The sequence below is a fragment of the Triticum dicoccoides genome, chromosome 2B (assembly GCF_002162155.2).
Source record: "Triticum dicoccoides isolate Atlit2015 ecotype Zavitan chromosome 2B, WEW_v2.0, whole genome shotgun sequence".
In the NCBI taxonomy this organism is placed as follows: Eukaryota; Viridiplantae; Streptophyta; class Magnoliopsida; order Poales; family Poaceae; genus Triticum; species Triticum dicoccoides.
The window spans coordinates 501,136,607-501,146,490 of NC_041383.1; positions in this window are offsets into that span (position 1 = coordinate 501,136,607).

Here is a 9,884-nt window from a genome sequence, read left to right on the forward strand (position 1 = left end):
AAGGTTTCATTCCGTTTGAACTCCGTTTGATATTCCTTTTCTTCGAAACACTGAAATAGGCAATAAAACAGCAATATGGGTTGGGCCTCCGATTAATAGGTTAGTCCCAAAAGTAATATAAAAGTGTATAATAAAGCCTGTAATCATTCAAAACAGATAATAAAATAGCATGAATGCTGCATAAATTATAGATACGTTGGAGACGTATCACCCACTTGACCAAGGCCTTAGGAGCTTCTTGAAATGCATCAATCTCCTCTTGAAGCTTGTCCTTGCCTTTTTGCTTGTGGTCTTGTGGTGGAAGATCATCTTGAGCTTGTGTTCCTTTGAAAGAAGTAGGATCGTACTTCTCTTGTTGAGGAACAAACTTCGTCTTGGGGTATTGATCTTCTTCCCACTCAGCTCCATTGGCATTGAACTTTCGTTCAAAACCAACACCTTGATTCTTCCGCTGCCTTCCTTGCTTGCGTACAATCTCCTCGAATTGCTTACTTCCGGCAAGGGTCTTGTAAACACCTTTCTCTATAATTCCCTTCAATAAGCTATTTTCTTGCTCAAGTGTAACTTGGCTAAGAGAATCATTGGTGGAATCAAGAGAACTACTAGAAGCAACAACATTGGATTTAGCATGATTATTGTTACTACTAGAAGAAGAATCTTTCTTGTTCTTGTTACTAGACTTGACTTGTGGCATGTAAGTAGATAAGAGTAAACGCTTGGCAATGTAAGAAGAACTTTTCTTGCAAAGATCATCATTGATTGCCTTTAAAAACTCATGCTATTGCTCAAGGTTGAGCTTTTCAAAGCGTAACTTCTCATGATTCTTTAAAAGTTCTCGATGATCTTCCAAGATAGTTTTATGAGCTAACTTAAGAGTGTTTAGTTCTTTAGCTAGGCTCTCAATCTTCTCCTTATCATTGTCATTCGTTTTATCTTGATTAGCATGATTAATTGACGTTTCATCATAGTATTCATCACTAGAGTTGTCAACAAGTAAATCATCATCACCTAACAAGTCATCTTCATCACTATTGAAATCAACATACTCGGGGTGTGATACCCTTGGGCCTTTAGCCATGAAGCATCTTCCAATTCCTTCATTTGGTGAGTCAAATATGTCATAGGAGTTGCTTGACACAAGTGCTAGACCGACAACACCTTCATCTTGAGTATATCCAGAGTCGAAGTGATAGCTTCTCTCGGAGTGATTGTCGGAGTCGGAGCCGGATACCCATTCACCAACATGAGCTTGATGTCTTCATTTTGTGTAGCTCTTTGATGATTTGTCCTTCCTTTACGAATCCTTGCTTCTCTGGGATGTTCTTCGTTCATAACGATCATATCTACTCCTTCTTTCTCTTGATGGTGATTCTTCTCTTCTACTCCTTCTTTTTGGAGAATCTTCTCTTCTTTGTAGGGAGCCGTACACTCATTGGAATAGTGTCTGGGTCTTCCACAATTGTAGCAATTACGCTCACGACTAGAAGATCTTTTGTCATTGTAGGGCCTTGACTTGGAACTTCTTTCCTTGCTTCTACTCTTGTAGAACTTGTTGAAGTTCTTCACCATTAGGCTCAATTCTTCATTGAAGGTTTGTTTCTCACTTGATGATGTGGGAGCTTCACATGAGGCTTTGTAAGCACCACTTGACTTGTTGTGGAGCTCTTTCTTATCCTTGAGTGACATCTCATGAGCAAAAATTCTTCCAATGACATCCGTTGGCTTGAGATCTTTGTAATTGGGCATCATTTGGATCAATGTGCACGCGGTATCATATTTTCTATCCAAGGCTCTTAGGATCTTCTTGATGATGAATTTGTTGGTCATCTCTTCACTTCCTAAGCCGGCAATCTCATTTGTGATGAGAGCAAGCCTAGAGTACATTTCAGCGACGCCTTCACCATCCTTCATTTTGAACTTGTCAAGTTGACTTTGAAGCACATCCAATTTGGATTCCTTGATGGAGTCGGTACCTTCGTGCATATCTATCAAAGTATCCCAAATTTCCTTTGCATTCTCAAGACGGCTGATTTTGTTGAACTCTTCGGGGCACAATCCGTTGAAGAGAATATCACAAGCTTGAGCATTGTATTGCAACATCTTCAACTCTTCCGCGTAGCTTCACGGTTCGGTTCTCTCCCATCAAAGAATTCCCTTGCAAGCCAATACACACAATAGCCCAAACGGCGGGGTTATGTCCAAGGATATGCATTTTCATCTTATGCTTCCAACCAGCAAAATTTGTACCATCAAAGTAAGTACCGCTACGGTGGTAATTTCCCTCGCTAGACGCCATACTCTCCTAGGTTGTGAAACCAATGCTATGACTACCAAAAGCTATGGAAATCAAAGCAAATGGAGACTAAAGCTCTGATACCACTTGTAGGATCAAAAGTATGTCTAGAGGGGGGGGGGGTGATTAGACTACTTGACCAAATAAAAATCTAGCCTTTTCCCAATTTTAGTTCTTGGTAGATTTTAGCAACTTACACAAGTCAAGCAATCAACCTACATATGCAATTCTAAGGGTATAGCAGCGGAATGTAAAACAATTGCATATGAAGGTAAAGGGAGGAGTTTGAGGAGGCAAACACAATGTTGACATGGAGATTTTTTATCCGTGGTTCCGGTAGGTGGTGCTATCGTACATCCACATTGATGGAGACTTCAACCCACGAAGGGTAACAGTTGCGCGAGTCCATGGAGGGCTCCACCCACGAAGGGTCCACGAAGAAGCAACCTTGTCTATCCCACCATGGCCATCGCCCACGAAGGACTTGCCTCACTCGGGTAGATCTTCACGAAGTAGGCGATCTCCTTGCCCTTACAAACTCCTTGGTTCAACTCCACAATCTTGACGGAGGCTCCCAAGTGACACCTAGCCAATCTAGGAGACACCACTCTCCAAGAGGTAACAAATGGTGTGTTGATGATGAACTCCTTGCTCTTGTGCTTCAACTGATAGTCTCCCCAACACTCTCTCATAGGATTGGATTTGGTGGAAAGAAGATTTGAGTGGAAAGCAACTTGGGGAAGGCTAGAGATCAAGATTTATGTGGTAGGAATGGAATATCTTGACCTTAACACAAGTGTAGGTGGTTCTCTCTTAGAAAATGTATGCTGGAAGTGTAGGCATGTTCTGATGGCTGTCTCCACGAATGAAGAGTGGGTGGAGGGGTATATATAACCTCCACACAAAATCTAACTGTTACACACAATTTACCAAACTCGATGGGACCGAATCATGAAACTCGGTCAGACCGATTTAGTTCATAATGTGACCGTTAGGAACTCCGGTGGGACTGACATGTCAACTCGGTGGGACTGATATCGTTAGGGTTAGGGCATAACGTAATCTCGGTGAGACCGATTACACAAACTCGGTGAGACCGATTTTGGTAATAGACAAACAGAGAGTTGGTTTGGCAAACTCAGTGGGACCGATTCGCTCATCTTGGTTGGACCGGAACATTACGAAAGGGAAACATAGAGTTTGCATTGCAATCTCAGTGGGGCCAATCGCTCATCTCGGCTTGACCGAAACGTTACGAAGGGAAATAGAGAGATTACAATCCCATCTTGGTGAGACCGAGATCCCTAGCGGTGAGACCGAAAAGACTAGGGTTTCTGGCAATGGCTATGTCAACTGAACTCGGTGGCGCCGGATAGAAAGTTTTAGTGGGGCCGAGTTTGACTTTTGGTTTGGGACATATGTGGATGTGAGAAAGTAGTTGAGGGTTTTTGGAGCATATCACTAAGCACTTTGAGCAAGAAACTCATTAAGCAACACCTCACCCCCTCTTGATAGTATTGGCTTTTCCTATGGACTCAATGTGATCTTGGATCACTAAAATGAAAAATGTAGAGTCTTATGCTTTGAGCTTGAGCCAATACTTTTGTCCTTAGCATTTTGAGGGGTCCACGTTTCTCATCCATGCCATGCCAAACATTGAGCTTTCCTAAAATATTTATCTTGAAATAGCATTAGCTCAATGAGCTATATGTTGTTAGGAATTACCAAAACCACCCAGGGATAGTTGCACTTTCAAACATCTGTTGTCGTTGTTTGCAACATGTCTCCCAACCGGCCGCATCGTCCATTTGTGGTGCCAGTGGCACAATTTGTGCATGATGTCACTCTGATGTGACTTAACTAGGTCATATCAAGATGCGCCCTAAATAGAACCTAAGTGAAATGCATCACATTTTTTTCAATACGTGCAAAACAACAGGCTAATGGATGATGATGTGTGAAACATGTTGGGCAGTTACGTTCGCCATTGACCTTCAACGACGATGGTTCTCGATTTCCACTCCGGCGAACTCCTCCTTTAACAAACCGGTTGTTGATACGTCTCTAACATGTCTAAAATTTATGAAGTATTCATGATATGTTTACAATAATTTATATGGTTTTGGTGCATTTTTATATTATTTTCATGGACAACACATTAATCTAGTGCACAATGTCGGTTCTTGTTTTCTCTTTGTTTTTGGTTTTCCAGAAAACCCATACCAAACGAAGTCCAAACGTGACGGAACTTCTTGATGATTTTTTCTGGAACATTAGAGACCCCCGAAGCTTCATGGGAGGACCAGAAGACCCACGAGGTGGCCACAAGGCACCACCATGCGCCCTGGGGGTAGGGAGGGTGCTCCTGTGTTGTGGGCCCCTCGTAATTCCTTTTAGCGTGATTCCAACATTGTGGGGCCGTCGCAAGTCTCTATTCCGAGGTGATCTCATCTGGAGGCCTTTTCTGGTACCCTGACGGAGGGGGAAGCCATCACTGAGTCCATCTTCATCATCCCCGGGCTGCTTCCATGATGAGGCGGAAGTAGTTCACCCCCGAGGCTGAGGGTATCTACCACTGGCTATGTGTTTGATCTCTCTCTCTCTCTCTCCGTGTGTGTGTGTGTGGAGTAGTAATTGGATGATGGGTTGCTAGAGCGACAGAAGCTTAAACTCTAGTTTATGCGCTATTTCCATAAGGGGTTGATTTAGATCCATATGTTTCATGCTATGATTAGATTTATCTTAATTCTTCTTTCGTGGTTGCGGATGCTTGCGAGAGGGGGCAATCATAAGTGAGAGACTTGTTCAAGCAAGAACAACACCCAAGCACCTGTCCACCCACATATCAAATTATTAAAGTAATGGACGTGAATCAAACAAACATGATGAAAGTGACTAGATGAAATTCATGTGTGTCCTCAAGAATGCTTTACTTGCTATAAGACACTGTTCCGGACTGGCCCTTGCTACAAAAAGGATTGGACTACCTTGCTGCACTTTTGTTACCGTTACTATTTATTGCTCATTACAAATTATCTTGATATCAAACTATCTGTTACCGACAATTTCAGTGCTTGCAGAAAATACCTTGCAGAAAACCATTTCCTTCCGCTCCACGTTGGGTTTTACACTCTTACTTATCAAAAGGACTATGATTGATCCCCTATACTTATGGGTCATCAATCTCCAACGTATCTATAATTTATGAAGTATTAATGCCATGTTTACAATAATTGTATATGGTTTTGGTGCATTTCTATATAATTTTCATGGACTAACGTATTAATCTATTGCCCGGTGCCAGTTGTTGTTTTTTTTTGCTTGTTTTGGCTTTCAAGAAAATCCATACCAAACGAAATCCAAAAACGACGAAACTTGTTCATGATTTTTTCTGGAACATAAGAGACCCCCGAAGATTCGTGGGAGGACCAAAAGACCCATGAGGTGACCACAAGGCACCACGATGCGCCCTGGGAATAGGGGTGCTCCTGCCTTGTGGGGCCCTCGTAATTCCTTTTGCCATGATTCAAACACTTAAAAATCCAATAAATCTAGAAACCCCTGAAAGTTAATTGAGATGAGTTTTTTCGCCACTGCAAGCCTCTGTTGTGAAGCAATCTCATCTAGAGGACTTTTCCAGCACCCTTCCGGAGGGGGAAGCCATCAGCAGAGCCTATCTTCATCATCCCCGCTACTTCCATGACGAGGCGGAGTAGTTCACCCCCGGGGCTGAGGGTATGTAGCAGTAGCCATGCGTTTGATCTCTCTCTCTCTCTCTCTCTCTCTCTCTCTCTTGTGTTCTTGATTTGACACGATCTTGATGTATCCTGAGCTTTGTTAATATAGTTGGATCATATGAAGTTCTTCCCTCTCTATCTTTGTTGTGATGAATTGAGTCTTTCTCTTTGAGGTTTCGTTATACTGGATTGAATATTTTGGATTTGAGATCACTTGATGCATGTTTTTCTTGAGGATTCCTATGGTGACAATGGGTCAATTTATCGATATCACGTGACATAAGTTTTGGTAATCAACTTGCAGATTCCCGTGGTGACATTGGGGTAATCTAGGCATAGAGGTTGATATATGTTTTGTCCTACTTTCTTCGATATTAATTTTGGAGTGATTCTTTGTCGCACGTTTTGGAATTGTTATATGATTCAATCTCTCACCAGAGTGATATCAGTATTGTTGAGAGATTGCACTAGTGAAAGTATGAACCCTAGGCCTTGTTTCCAAGCATTAATTTACCATTTTCTCGTTGTTTGCTACTTTCTACGTTGGTGTGTTTTATTTATCCAGATCACAAAAACATATATCTACTATCCATACTTCATTTGTATCACCATCTTTTCGCCGAACTAGTGCACCTATACAATTTTCCATTGTATTAGGTGTGTTGGGGACACAAGAGATTTCTTGTATTTGATTGCAGGGTTGTTTAAGAGAGACCATATTCATCATACCCGCGAATTTATAATCCTGAGGTCATCCACCTGAGGGAAATTTTCTTCTTTCCTTCTTCTTCGGGGAAATACTATCCGCTACTATATTACTTCACCCTTCCTCCTCGGGGAAAATCCAACGCAGTTCACAAGTAGCAGCTCTCGACGGTCAGGACAAGAAGAACGAGGAGTGCAAATGCGCATTTGTTAGCGTGTCGACTTATCTGCAGGCACGGCAGCGGTGGTCGTGCATGCTCGCTGGCAGCGCAAAGGGGATTTTTTGTCTTGTGTGAGGGAAGCAACCATCGCATGAGGACGTTCTTGGCACCGGTGGTAGTACCCGACATTGATGAGTTTAGGGCACACCGGCGGCTCCTCCACGACTTTTTTGACAATATTGTTGATGTTGTAGTGTGTATCGTGCATGTGTGGAGTGGAAGCGGTCATTCCACAACAAGGCATGGGCACCCCTGATGTCCATGACAGAGGTCTAAGGTGGGAAGATATCCCACCATAGTGCATTTTTGGCCTGGCATGGAGTGCTGATGGATGCGACCATCGAGCGATTCGTCATCAAGATGCTGATCGGAACACCCCTTTATGTGTGGAGTGAAAACTCTTGTCCTGGCCTACATTGGTCGTGCTCAGCAGCGGTGGACTTGTGTTGTTACCTTGTTGAAGATGTTGTCTATTTGTTGTTGCACTAGTCTTCATTGGCTCGTCTCGTCAACTAGGATAAAAATCCTTGTCAAGGCCATCTCCGGCTGGACGTAGCGATAATGGTATGAGGACTTTTATTTTTTTCTAAAGGCATTGGTGCGAAAGAGTTGACTTAGTTATAAGTGTTAATTTAATATTTGTTAATTGTTTGGCAGTGGTTGTCTTTGTTATGTACTCTACTTAATCATTAACAAGAAAGGTTGTGTGCATCGTGCTTGTAAAAAGGCCGGGGTTTCGGCCTCCTTTTCGAGGAAAATAAATAAATTGTTGCAACGTCGATCCATTAATTCCATAAAATAATGTAATAACAACATCAATGAATCGATTGCATGTAAACTCCAAGTCATGAGACGTGCAACTTTATTTTAGAAGATAATGTCGAAGCTTAAAATAACATTGCCCAAATATTTTGCTCACGGCAACTTTTATAGCATACATGCCATTTGTCAACCCTGTCTAGTCGGTTTGCCTGTCCATCGATTGCAACAGTTGTTTAAAGATACCAAGCACCCTCTACTCACAGGCTATGAAACTTCCACGAAAGGGTAAGGAGGAGGAACAAGTCATTAGTTGATATTGCTCTGTCCCCCTTAAAAAAAGTTGATATTGCTGTGTGGGGTGGCAGGGTGCATGTGGTCCAATTTATAACGGTGATGTTTATATGGTCACCGATACCATGCAATATGACTAGACTACAAGAGATGAGTAATTTACGAGAAAATGAGAAAAACTATTACTCCCTTTGATCCAAATTAAATGAGCTTTAATACATTTAATTTGGATCAGAGGGAGTAAATTATTTTAGCAATTTATTTGTTCTAATATCTTTCTAGAATCATTTGTCCGCGTGGTGAGATTATTAAACCTTTGCGTGCATTGCACACCAAAAAATATGTTCTGAGTTGTCATACCGTTTGTAGTTGACCCTAGCTTTGCAAAGTGCCCCCAATAAAATCAAGATAATAGCCATCGAATATTAACCGACAGATCAACAGATACACAAGGTGAGGTGTATATATCATCGCGTCAAATGTGTTTGAAAATAACAACCAAAAATAGTATCATATGTAGAAGTCGTGGATCCAGCCTGAGGCCACGAAGTAATCCCGGAAGCAGGGCTCAGATTTTAGAGGGAAAAAAGAGTATTATAGGTAGAAGTCTTGGTTCCAGTCTGAGGTCAAGAAGTATAACCCCGAACATGGTGACGCAGCTCAACTTACACATGGGAAGAGGACAACTGCATGTTGTTTTTTAAGGAGCTATGGGACTATCACTAACCCAAGCCGCCTCAATCAGACTATCACATTCATTCCACATGGGTTTTAAATCAGACGACTCTCGCTTACCACGATGATGGCACGAGACACCGACCGGTCGAGCTGTTTGCCTTTTCGAACGAAGGGACAAGCACTGAACCGCTGATCCTTCTGGCTCGCACGTTACATGTGCCTGGGCCTCGAGCGGTCATAGCTGACAACACAGCAATGTCATGAACAGCGAAAGAGACACGCAGAGGAGGAGGAGCACGAGAAAGGCCGATACGACCATGTTCCGCGTGCATGCATAGACGCATAATCACTCGTGCATGATTCATGCATGCATGTGGTGTAGTACTTCTACTTTTCTTTTGTGTTGGCAACCTCATGTGGTGTACTTTGGTGCCCAGCCATAAAAAAAATGCAGATGCCGATTCTTTTTTTATTTATCTCCTACTACTCCCCCGTTCCTAAATATTTGTCCTTTTAGAGATTCAAATGGACTAACACATACAAATGTATATAAACATATTTTAAAGTATAAATTCACTTATTTTGCTTCGTATATAGTCACTTGTTGAAATCTCTAGGAACAGAGCGAGTATTTCTTTTGAGATTTTCGATGCTGGCAGTGGCTGGTACGGCTGCACACTAGGTGTACTAGTCTATCAATAACTCAATCGTTCATTCTGCCAGTTATCTTTTTCTTTTTGCATGGTCTTCTGCCAGAATTTGACTCTCACTCGTTTGTGCTGACGATATAAATAACGGTACTATTTTGGAAACTCTAAATCCATACTCTTGCATGCAATGTAAAACCTAATCTAAACAAAGCTCGTCGGACTCTGCAGTTACAGGGCAGGGCCCATGGTTGTGCTAAATGCGCGGCCCGCACAGGGCCCATAATATTTTGGGGCCCCAAAATTTTTATGTAGGCCTAGTATTTGTAGAAAAAATCCTAGGAGCTACCATGATGGGCCGCTGGGCCCTGGCGCTCCAGCCCGTCGAGGCATCATCGCGAGCGCTGTTGCTCGTCTGATCTATCGGTAGTCCTCAAAAATAAAAGTCTGCTCGATCGGTGTTTCTAAAATAAAAAAACTGCTGGATCGATCGTGATCTGTAAGAAGGAAACGATCGTCGCTCTCTCAGAAAAAAGGGGATCTCCAAAAA